General features: G+C 35.2%; 1 long non-coding RNA gene across 1 annotated transcript; it reads right to left on the reverse strand.

Annotated features, from left to right (window-relative positions):
• Positions 1–720: 720 nt before the first annotated feature.
• On the reverse strand, positions 721–9,295 carry LOC142626514 (uncharacterized). Its single transcript, XR_012842515.1, has 8 exons — positions 9,052–9,295; positions 7,348–7,447; positions 7,110–7,244; positions 6,814–6,885; positions 6,045–6,102; positions 5,855–5,904; positions 5,574–5,683; positions 721–886 (listed from the first exon to the last, which is right to left on the reverse strand). It is a non-coding gene; the product is annotated as an uncharacterized LOC142626514 (long non-coding RNA).
• Between the last annotated feature and the right edge of the window lie 1,849 nt (positions 9,296–11,144).

The raw sequence follows: 11,144 nt of genomic DNA on the forward strand, positions 1-11,144 counted from the left end.
TGTTAGAAATAATTTCTCACAACACTCCTTCACGTGTTTGCACTCAAATTATGTCACTCACACTCATGTTTCACTCTTAAATTGGTTTTTTCCCGATATTAGTCTCACACTCTCTTACCTTTTTCTACTCATAGCTTCCTCTTTTAAGTTCTTTTTTAAACTAATAAACTTGATCAAGAAATTCAACTTGTAGTATTTAAACCTATACCGACAGCAAGAAAATATTATAGAAACAATAAATCAAAAGAAGCGGAAAAAAATGATATTTTGGTTTGAGAGAACTAAAACTACAAACAATTTTTTTTTTTCTTTTCTTTTCTTTTCCGACGTCTTTTTTTTTTAACTAGGTGTACGATTTTAACTTGGTGCATGACACAAAACAAGAACAAGGAATAATGAACGCAAACGGAACAAGATAGGATGATAACAAGAAACAAATATAAAGGGATAGTAAACCTGATTTTAAAACTAGGCTCTGATACCAAGTGATGCGAACCTCAATCAACACGCTTTGAGACCCAACAAACAATATTGGAATACTTTCCCAAGAAAGCTAAAATTCATATTTTTGACAGAAATGAAACGCGAACCAAAGGTATAAATTAGTAACAAACCTCGACCCAATAATTATAATTGAAAGGTGGAAAGAAAAAAGTCTGAACTTGCATTGCCCTTTTAAGATTTATTGCTTAAGAATTGTTGGTTACAACACTTCTTTTAAGACATTAAAAAATAATGGTGATGACTCCAACTTTTATGCTAAGAAGGGGAGAAATTTGAATATACGCGGCATACCTTTCAAGGTGGAGCCATCAACAAAAGTGGCTTTTGTCAAAGAATTTATTGGCCGGGTCGCCAAAGGAAGGTCTTTGGAAATGTTTCTCCTCTACATTCAAATATGTTCAAACATAAGTTCACGAGCTCATATATTTCCTCTAAAATAACAAAGATACTGCAATCCTCATTTCTTACAATAAATATAAAAATTATATACCCCTCTATCCAATTTATTCATCTTCATCCAACATAAAAGAAAAGCACAAAAAATAGAGCACCAAAAAAGGAGAGGTAGTTTTGGAGAGTAATAATCTTTATTGCCATGTAAAAGTGGTAAATGATGTCCTCTCCCAACGACCTCCCCTAGATCTCACAAAAGTAAGAGCTTTGTGCATTGAGTACAACATTTTAGAAGCAATGAACACTCTTAAAGTGTTGGAACTACATAAAGGAAAAATAAAATAATATAGAGAGAGCATATAATAGAAGAAGTTAAGAAAGACTAAAACTTATAACATCCTTTTGACCAAGACATCATGCATATCAACAAAAGTTCTGATTCATGGGGGGGAAAGCTAAAATTAAACCGCTGATGTTAGGTGTTTTGTAAAGTAAGGTGGTAAAATAGATAAAATAGTTTTTTGTAGAACTAAATTGCTAAATTTATGGCTCCACCAATGTAGATGCACTAAGCAAGGTGACGCAGGACAACCAGAACAAAAATTGAAACAACAAAAAATAAATAGATATGACCTAAGAGTCAGCACTTAGGCCTTGCTTGGAGTCAGCACCAAACATGAAAACCACTAGGAGTCAGCACCTAGGGTAGACCTGGAGTCAGCACCAGATCAAAGAAAGACCAAACGGCCATTGTTTTTATTTATCAAAATATCAACTAGCTCCTCAAGGAGTACAATAAGTTGCTTATAAAGGATTGCTAAACCCTAGTTCTAATTGGTTAGGAAACCCTAATTGCCTTATTACAGAAATAACCCTGCTTCCAAATTAAAATACTAATAGCCCAATAAACTAATAGAACCTAAAACATAAAAATACAAATGACTTGCAAACATAAATAATATTAAATAATAATTTTCTTGCATCTCTGCATCATTCTCCTCTGGTTGGAGAAAACTCGACCTCGAGTTCTAAAGCATTGAAGGATTAGGATGCTGACAAGTAACACTTGCTTCCAGTCTGGAATCACTTTAGGTAGCATAGAGAAAAGAAAAACCTTGAATTCCACCATGTCAAACTCTTGGAATAACAAAATCAATGTGTGGAATCAACATAATCTTATCTTGAACATAGTGGAAGCACTATGTTATCCTTGTCTCCACTTTTGGCAAACTGTTTTTCTTCATGCACCATGGAAGGCTGATCAAAAGCAGATTCATTAGCTTCCAATATCACATCATGGGCACCCTCTAACATAATACTCTCTTTAGAAACCATCTTTTCACCTTGCTACTCTTCAATAGATTCATATCCTTGCACGCATGGGAGGGCAATACTTGTCGAGGCATGAATGTCTGTGTCAACATTAGGCTTTGGTGTTGCTTGAGGATTCTCCACAACCAAGATATCATCATCAATGTTGTCTTCTATGGGGGCAGCAATAAGTTCATTATGATCAATTATCATTGGTTTCCCAAATGAATTGGTTTGAGTCTTCATTTGCTTCATTTGAGCAATCATGTCTTGAACATTTTTCTTGATCTTTTCAGATAACTCCTTTAATTCCTTAGTAGATTGTTCAAAAGTGCATTGAGGACATGAAATAGAATGAAAATTCATCGTATTTACTTCAACTTGAAAAGTACCACATTGAGATTGGGGTAGATACTTAGCTCGATAGTATGGTGACAAATACTCATCACAAAGCTTTTCCTTCATATCTTCCCACATACTAATGGCAGCTTCATTGTTTAGATAGCGGAAATATTCAAGCTTTTCCCAAAACTTTTGTGCTTTACCTCGTAACTTCAACTTGGCATACCTAACCTTTTTATTATTTGCAAAATTTGCTTGCTCAAAGAATTGCTCCATCCCATTCATCCAGTTGACAAAATCTCGTGGATAAGTTTCATAACCATCAAAATAAGGTGCTTCTGATATTATCATAATTCTCTAAAATAGTGTTTCAACAAATAGTTGGAAGTTGGAACAAGAACACGGATTCTTTGTGATGTTCTGCGGACGGATCTTTGGAATAGGCTCGAAGACTATACTCTCGAATAGTTCTTTGGACTAAGTTTGGTTGACAGGTTTGGATTTTGTGGGCTGGGTCTTTCTTCTTTTCCATTTTTTTTTTTTATAATAATAAAATACACTGTTGGACTTTCTTTCTTTTTTTTTTCTTTTTTTTTGTATACACGTAAAGAATATATTGATAGTATTTTAAACTAGCAAATTATACCAAAATAAAGAAATTTCAAACCCAAAGTGACGTGGCCCACTTAAGGCTGATGGGCTGGTTTTGTAAGTGAACTCACGTGTTTGCCTTGTCTGAGGTGACTAATAAACACAAACAGCAAAACTTGGCTTTGTAAGTGAACTCACGTGTACGCTTTGTAAGTGAACTCGAGGTGAGGCTTGTTCGAGAACGATGAGAGCTTTGGTCGGATACGCATCGAAGTGTGGTCGGCCGGTGGCGCATGAGATGTAGGGCCTCGGCGGTGCATCAGCGACAAGGATCGAGTTGGGCTTGCGGATCGATGGAGATGGTTTGGCGTCGATTGGAGCGAGTGAGTAGATGACGGTCGAAGGTTTGGATCGTCGTCGCGGTGGCGGCTGGATAACGAAAGTGGAAGTCGCGGTGTGATGGGGACGCGCTGGTGATGGAGGGCGAGTGAGTGAGGTGCGGTGTTGGGCTTTGCGGCGGCTGGTGGCTAGTGGTTGTTGGGTTCCACGGCGGTGGGTGTTGATTTTATGGCTTTTGGCGGGTTTGGTGAGTGATGGGTCTTGCGTGGGTCTCCTCTTCTTTTTCTTTTTCTTTTCTTTTCGTGGTGGCTAGACAATCTCGGCGGCGGCGGGTTGAGGTTGCCGATGGGTAACCTTCGGTGGCTTGATGGGTATTGAGATATGGTTTTTTGATGTTGGTTTGTTAGAGATGTCGTGAAGGGATTTTGAAGGTAGTGTGGTGGCTGGATTTCGAGTGGTGGTAAGAGCTGTCACTTGCGGTGGTTGCTTATGGTGTGTGGAGTTCTTGTGGTTTGATGGGATGAGAAACACGGCAAAATTTTTTTTTTTTTGGGTGATATTTTCTGGTTCTTTCCTACGGTGATGCTTCAACGAGATCGAAGTTTGCTCGATACCAAAATTGACGCGAGGACAACGAGAACAAAAATTGAAACAACAAAAAATAAATAGATATGACCTAAGAGTCGGCACTTAGGCCTTGCTTGGAGTCGGCACCAAACATGAAAACCACTAGGAGTCAGCACCTAGGGTAGACACCGGAGTCGGCACGGATCAAAGAAAGACCAAACGGCCATTGTTTTTATTTATCAAAATATCAACTAGCTCCTCAAGGAGTACAATAAGTTGCTTATAAAGGATTGCTAAACCCTAGTTCTAATTGGTTAGGAAACCCTAATTGCCTTATTACAGAAATAACCCTGCTTCCAAATTAAAATACTAATAGCCCAATAAACTAATAGAACCTAAAACATAAAAATACAAATGACTTGCAAACATAAATAATATTAAATAATAATTTTCTTGCATCTCCTGCATCACAAGGTATTTGAAGGTCTTAAGTTATAATCATCGTTGAAATTAGGGTGCATTTGAAAAGAATGTTTAAAGCTTACAGATGGTCCCTAAAATGCAAAAGGGGAAAAGAGGGGCTTTTTCTTTAACTTAGAAACAAAGAAGAGTGGCTATAAATTTACTTTCTAAAACTTCCAATTACTAATGTTAGCTTCCACCCACCTTTTTTTTTGTTTCCTTTTCATTCAAAGAAGAGTGAATATAATTTTTTTTCTAGAACCTCCTAATAATAATAATTTTAGCTTCTCACCCACCTTTTTTATTTTCATTCACATGACTTTAAGCAGCCATAACTCTCAAATTTAATAGGGAGCTCGAAATTCCAAATAATTAATCAGCTAATTTAAATTTTATAAAAAAAAACCCATGATATACAAAACCATCCTTACATTTTGAAAATTGAAGTTCTATTGCTGAAATCATCTAAATTTAGTTCCACTAATATGAAGGAAATTTGAATCAAACATTGAAGTTAGCAGTAGATCATCTCCTTCTTCTTCTTTCTTTTTTTTGATAACATAGGGAGCAGTCCATCATTCTAAACCAACAAAGTATCCTATACTATGCTTTCTAGCAAGCTAATATCAACTCTATTAAATAAGATTTGTTGGTCACAGGTAGGGTGTTGAAATAGCACAGACCAGTTACAATAACATGTACCGATATTAAAGCTTCCAAATCTGAGCATTTTCAAAAGATATCAGTTTGGCAACCTTATATATATATATATATATATGAAACCTTATACTCTTTCTCCACCATCAAAGAACCTAAAACCACGCTTATCACTCCATTTAGATAATCAATTTAGACAGATTTCAAAACTGCCCAAGATCAAATAACCCCTATTTGGAAATACCATCCAAAAGAAATAGAACTCCGTTATGACCAGAAGCATTGAAGAAGTACAGAAGAGTATACTTAATTTCAGACTAAAATAAATGATTCAACAAATTCTTGACTTATCTGAATCTATAAAACAATCTCAAAATACAAAAACTATCTTTATAGGATCAAAATACCTTCAAATTAAGACCAGATGTTTCACCACTGCAATTGAAATCTGGATCCTATCCCCATCATCATCAAGATCTTCATCACGAATCCGTTAAACATAAACTTGCCTTGAAGTCTGCAAAAGAGATTTTTAACAAAATGCATTGTTATTTTTTTCATAAGATTAACAATGTAAATTATATTAGATACAACCATGACCCAAAAAGGAAAAGAAAAGGGGAAGGGGGGGCAAAGGGGAAGCAAGACATTTTAAGAAAACTAGTAAAAGTAAAATGCCTGCACTAACATGAAATATTGATTTATAAGTACTTCATCCTCTTCTTCCAACCTATTCTCCTGTCAGCATACAGAACAATTAATAGAGTGAGAACGATATAAAAAAAAATATTTTGGTACAAAGATGTGTGTTTGTGAGAGAGAGAGAGAGAGAGAGAGAGAGAGAAAAGCATAGTAACTTTACAACTGTCTTCAAATACCATATGGCTAAAGATTTATGCATAAAGGCCAACGGTTTCACTTCTAGAAAAGGACCAGCTGTAGAATCATTTGAGAAGAATCTTGTTAGGCATTTCAATAGTTTCCAATAGCAAAATAGTCTCAAATACTGATTCCACAAGTGGATTTGATAACATATTTGTGCGAGTGCAAAAACATTAAAACCGTGGAAAATTATATCTTTCATAATGGATGTAACGATTTGAGAGAATTGATACGGAATGGACATCAATAAATTGCTCCAAAAAGAAAAGTTGAAAGAAGTTCAAAAAATAAACAGAATCACCATACCCTGCCCCTCCCCTTGGGGCTAAAACTTCAAAAATTTATTAAGAAAAAAGACTTTCTTGGTTCACTGAAGTAGTTCTCACTTCTCATAGACTGGAACACTGACTCAGTCTAGGCATCTAAGGACCAAATAGCCTCAATTGAAGAAACATAGTGAAAATTAGATCCCATGGCTGGTTTATTGCAAGGGATAAATACTCTTATTTACCTAAACTGATAGGTCCTTGAGCAGATCCCATGTTAGCCCCAAGACATTGGTCTCTAACTAGAAAAGTAAATGCTTGAGCTTGAGAAGCTTATGTTCCAATTGGCCAAACAGTAACACACATGACAAAAGTGTTGGAACATACATGCTTTCACAATATAAAAAGAGGTCAACAAATCCAACAGAAATGTGACTACACAGCCTGTTGCACTTAAGAAACAAAACCAATCTACATACACAGAGCAGATCAATCATACCTTTCTACAACTGTGCGCTACAAGGCCTCAAGGCTCAAGCATGGCATCTACACTCACAGTTGCATGTCTGAACTGCAAACAAGGGGGGAAGAAGTGTATTAGTAACAGAACATACTGACTTTGGATTCAATTCAAAGTGTTACTAAATAGAAGCAATAATGTCATGCACTGTGATGATTATCTCACACAAGACAAATTAGTAAATTATAGAGGCTATTTGAGCTTCAAAGATTCGTTTGCGCCACTGTCCAATGATACCCTAATACATAAACACGTACAATTTCTAAAGCAAATACCTTCATAGGTTTCATCTCATCCAGCGCAGCAATGATGCCCATCTATCTTTTTGAATCCAAGGTTCTGTTCTCTAAAGATTTCATTGCATCTCCCATCTCTTCAGCTTCCCTTTTCTGTTCATTCTTCTCTGCTGCCTGATAGAAGAAATAAATTATTTAGTTACAAACAATGTTGATATCAATATTGAGGAATCTGAGCACATGATAAATAGTCACGTATAGAAGGCTAAACTTTTACCTCATCCTCTTCACACCAAGGTTCAAAATTTCTTGTAGGCTCAGCGGAGAACCTCATACATTTGAAGTAGAACTGGAACATTTTAATTCCCAAAATATGTCTGCAAATGATCAAACATGGATAATTTACTTCACTAGACATCACATACTCTTATATTTTTGTTGGACAGGTAAATAACACTTCATTAGATAAAGAGGAAAAGAATACATTCGAACAATATGTATACCACTCAAAAGGAATTACAAGTTAAATGATAAATAAACAACAAAATAAAAAATGTAAGTGGTTTTCAGAGGGCATAACCAGTGGCCTACTAATGCAATGTTCTCAAGAAAACAGACTTCAACTCAATAGCGGAATCCACACTGTTGAGTATGGGATAATTCCTCACTTTCAATACAGTCCACATAAGGTATACAGAGGCCACTCCCCTAACATCAACACTCTATAGCCTACCAAAATGGCCTTTCCACTCTTTCTTACCCCAAACATCATAATTCACAAAAACCAAAAAACATAACTCACCATCAAATGGACAATGAAGCAACAAAATGATCCACCGTCTCTCCACTTCTCTTACACATATAACACTAACTCCGTTTGGATTGAGAGGGAGGGAGGGAGGGAGGGAGGGAGAGTAAAGTAGAGTATAGTAAAGTAGAACTGGCTCAAAATTAGCCTATTTTCAACCAACTTCTACTTTACTCCCATTCCCTTCCCTTCCCAGGGCCCTAATATACCATAATGATATTCCTTTTAATCAAGTTATCCAAGTTTAAGATTTTCCACAAAGCTGCTTTCCAAACAAAGAAAGCAACCTTTCTAGTCCAAACAAGGAAAGAAACTTTTCTCGGAGTTTTATTCTTCCAGACGCTTCTAGGGAAACTTCATCATATTATGTCCTTTTTAAGGACACATAATAAGACTGCACAGTAAATCTAACTCCATATTTCAGTTTCTATCACAATCCCATTGTTTAGTGGCATATTCTCATGACTCATATAATAGCAGGGAGAAAACAGCAGAACAAGTGCAATAAAAAATCAATTGAGAAACTGATGCAGAGAGTACAACCAAAATTATTTTGGAATTTATTATGGCATATTCTTTATATTATGTGATTGGATTATTTTAAACTTTCATTTTTTATTTTGAGTTCAGGCTGGGATTATCTTTTTAGATAGGTTCAGTTATTATTTTTGTTTGAGAGTTTCCTGGGACATAATCTTTAATTCCTGGAAACTCCATAAAAATTAAAAATTAAAAAAAAAAAAAAGTTATTTTTTTATTTTATTTTAATGAGACTACTATTAAATAAAATTTTCTTCGTGAGAAATTGTTTTCTCTGCTTGGGGTGATTCCAAGCAACCCTAAAGGCTTTCAGGCTGCTCTAGGATCAACTTTTCTTTCGATTGCTTACGTAGTGAAACCTAAGGAATTCAGAACTGCATCAGAAAACAAAGAAGCAACAATAAATTTATTTTTTTCTTATAGGAAGAAACTCAAGTTTACAAGAGAATTCCAAACACTTTGTTTGGGAGTACATAAAGGAATGAGAAAAGAAACATACAAAGCATGGAACGAAATTATTTTCTAACAAAGTAAGACCGACAGTCATGCATTTATGTCACCTTTTGTGCTTTAAACAACCAATATCATCACTTGAAACATGAAAACACAGAGGGAGGGACAATACAAATTCACCTGGCCAAGAACGTTCTCTTTGCGGGAATTGAGCATCATGCGGACCTTGCATCTGCGAAGCTCCTTTGGGTTGATGGGAGTCCGGTGGGAAGTATTTGTTAGCACCTTCCTCTCTCCCATCCTTCTTCAACTATTTTTTTTTATAAAACCCAAGCAACCGGAGGATTTTCAAACTTCTAAGTACTGCAAAATGCAAATTACACTCTAGAACTCTAAAAAATTTACGTGGTTTTCTCCTACACGGCTCAAACTCGCACGCACAGGTGAGGAAGAACTTGCCTCACCACAAGACAATAATATAAGTAGGGCACCAATCCGCCAATTCAATCCAACCCAATATGATGGGATGGGTCAGTTTTTAGGAGATGGAGGATTGGGTTGCCAATTTTCTTTTTTAGTGGGTTGGGTTGGGTAGGAGTCAGCATATTCGCAACCCTACCTATATTTAAAATATATGGTTTTGTCCAACTCGACAGACCTATATATATCTAAAATATATATTATATTTTATCAAAAAATATACATATATTATATAGTTTTGCTGCTTACTCTTTTGACCCTCTGTGAATAAAAAAAATAAATATTTAACCTCTTTTCTCATTTCATTTCAATTTCAAATTATCTGTATTAGTTTGATGCACTAATCAAATAATTTGTATTGGCTTGGTGCTATGCTCAAGTTTGTAAGGTTATAAATTTGCTATTGTTTATATTGATTTGGTGATATTTAAGAGATTATAAATATGTTTTTCCATAAAAAAAAAATCATAAATATGCTATTATCTTTATTTGTGTTGATAATCTTATTAAAGTTCAATTTTTTAAGAATTAAAAAATTGTCCAACCCAATCCACACGGGTTGGGTTTGGGTTTTTTCAATTCAACCATGATGGGTTGGATTAAAAAAGACCTCTAAACCCGACCAAACCCAACTCTTGCACACTAAATATTAGATAAATGACAAATTCATACAAAATGTGTGTAACAACAGTGTGTATGCATGTGTGTGTGTGTATGTGTATCATTTATTAATGATTATCATGCACTCAATGTTGCACACTCCATATACACTCTGAAATTGTGAAATTGTGTTTTCAAAACATGATTTTGCAATTTTAAGCTTTTAACAAAAAGGGTAAATTATAGTTTACCCCTTAAACTATACCTCATTTACACTTACCCTCTAAACTACAACAATGCATTATTGCCCCCCTAAACTAATGCTTGTGTAAAAATTTGCACCATACCATCTATTTGGCACTTATAAGTTTGAAGGAAGAAGAAGTCATGTGCAACTCAAAGTGTTACACGAGTATTAATTTAGGGGGTTGATTGTGTATTTTATAGTTTAAGAGTTAAGTGTAAAAAAATGTATAGTTTAGAGTATAAAATATAACTTTCCCTAACCAAAATATTTTAAGTGAGTGTATACAAAGTATAAGCAATAGTGTGTATTTTCTCTAAGATTTAACATCTTCAATTTGTATTTGATTCCAAACTGTCAAATGTGAGCTTTGGCTGGTTGTCAATAATTCAAGTCATAGTTTTTTTATAAAAATTAAAATTAAAGAAGAAGAATGTCATAAACCCACACCACAGTAATGTTAAGTTGGTTCAAAGTAATGTTATACCACAATTCTCCCAAAAAAACAAATTATATCACCTAATAATTTCTTATTAAATTAATATTTTAATTCAGTCAAAAGTTATTAAGTGATGCATGGACATGAATAGGCTTGTTCATGGATATACCGGCACCGATAGAACAAGTCTGACTGCACCGCCCCGCCCCGTTTCAAGGCTCTGCCGAAGGTTTCTGACACAATGGTTGGCAGTAGATCTTCAATACCAACGTCAGAACGATGCGGCCATCGGTGTCGAGATGTGCACACCAACGAAGACCAAACCGACCCAAGCATGTTATATATATATATATATCATACCATAATACCATTCTAAGAAGAGCTTAAGAATGAAGAGAAGAGCCTAACGTTTTCATCCAGTCATCCATGAACAAGTCAAAAAAAAAATTGAATTCTTATCCATGACCATGAACAGGCCTAATGTTCTTATCCAAAAAAAAAAATTTGAAT

Source organism: Castanea sativa, chromosome 2, assembly GCF_040712315.1.
Source record: "Castanea sativa cultivar Marrone di Chiusa Pesio chromosome 2, ASM4071231v1".
NCBI classification, from domain to species: domain Eukaryota; kingdom Viridiplantae; phylum Streptophyta; class Magnoliopsida; order Fagales; family Fagaceae; genus Castanea; species Castanea sativa.